This window comes from Oreochromis aureus, linkage group 18, assembly GCF_013358895.1.
Source record: "Oreochromis aureus strain Israel breed Guangdong linkage group 18, ZZ_aureus, whole genome shotgun sequence".
In the NCBI taxonomy this organism is placed as follows: domain Eukaryota; kingdom Metazoa; phylum Chordata; class Actinopteri; order Cichliformes; family Cichlidae; genus Oreochromis; species Oreochromis aureus.
The window spans coordinates 13,469,658-13,471,399 of NC_052959.1; positions in this window are offsets into that span (position 1 = coordinate 13,469,658).

Here is a 1,742-nt window from a genome sequence, read left to right on the forward strand (position 1 = left end):
AGGAGGAGGAGAAGGACGAAGGCTGAGTGTGACACGGACCACAGATGCTGCACAGGAGAGCTCATTAGAGACATGTCACACACACACACACACACACACACACACACACACACACACACACACACACACTTCGGTCATACTCACACACCTGAATCACTGAGAATGTACACAGTTACACACAAAGACACGTGTGCAGCAGGCACACACTCTCACGCACCCACAGCTGCTCTTTCACACGTGACCTGAATTTTAACTGCCAAGGTAGATCAGTGCTTAATTGAGCATGTAAAAGGTTTTCGCTCTTTCTTCTGCTTTTCTTTTCTTTTTTATTTTCTTTTGCTAAGTCTGAATGCTTATGTGTGTGTGTGTGTATATGTGTTGTTGTTGGTGTAAAAGCTGTCATACAGTCAGCATTAAAAGCCCTCCTACATCAGCCAAACTGTATGAAAAGAACAATTGTACACACAAACAAATCAGCCCTGAAACTGAACAATGCAGATAAAAGATTTTTTTTTTAATCCAAAGAAAAGCATCACTAAATTTAGTTCCACTGTCTAAGAAGCACACAGCTCTCAAACATCACCGCTGAACTACTTTTGATTTAGGAATGCGCGCCTCCTTCGTTCTCTCCTCCTCCAAACACTCTGTTCTCTCGTTTGATTATTGTCTCTCAGCTGCTGTTTAGCTTTTCATTACAGTTTCTCATCATTCTTCGACACTGACAGTTTCTGACAAACATTTTTCTTGTCAAACTTAAAATCGCAAATTAGTGACAGACTCCAGCCCATCTCAGCACCCTTCACACCAAAGGCAAGGTTAATTACTTTGCTTTTGCAGCAGGCCCCTGGTGTGAAGGCTGCCAGTGGATTGGATTTTGTCCAGAAAAGAACAGGTAAATGATGAGATGGATGACAGGACGTTACAAAAAAGGAGCCCTTAAGTTTAGAAAACCAACCAACCAGTCACACACAGATATGGCATGTGGGGCGAGCTAAGCTAGCTCCTCTCTCTTACCGTGTTAAGTTTCATAGCGCACAACAGACACCAATCCTAACAAGACAAACTACTGGCAAAGATTTACCGGTACTCGTTATTCCAATTATATGGACCACATGTGTGACGTTATTACTTACAAGCAAGAAAGAGCAGACAGATAAATGAGATGGACGACAGGTAGTGTGATTTCCTCTCTCGCGTCTGCCAAGTTTGAAGAGCTGACTCGAAACCAAACTGTCTCACTAGGGAGGAGATGCCTCTCTGTGTAAACTACTGCACAGAATCAGAAAATTAAGGACCTTATTTAACAAAATTACACATTAAAAACACACAGAGTATAAAAAAATTAAATCATTAAAGCATGTCACACTGTGATCTAAGCCCCTTACCTACTGTACTGTCATATCTCTATGTCCAGATACAGAGAAAGTACACTTACAGTTTTATGTAGTAGGACATAAATAAAAACAAACAAACAAACAAACATCAGGTCCTCAGCCTTTTATAAAATTATTTAAATACAACCTTAGAAGCAGTACACCCCATGATTCAATAGCTCATGACAGCAATAACTTGAAGTAATTATGTGTTTGACTTTATCACAGGAATGTTTGCCCACTATTCTGTACAGTGGTGTTTCGGCTCATTGAGGTCTGAGACATTCATGTATGTGCAGCTCTCTTAACGTCTTGACACAGCATTTCAATCAGATTGAGGGCTGGACTTTGACTGGGCCAGTGCAACTT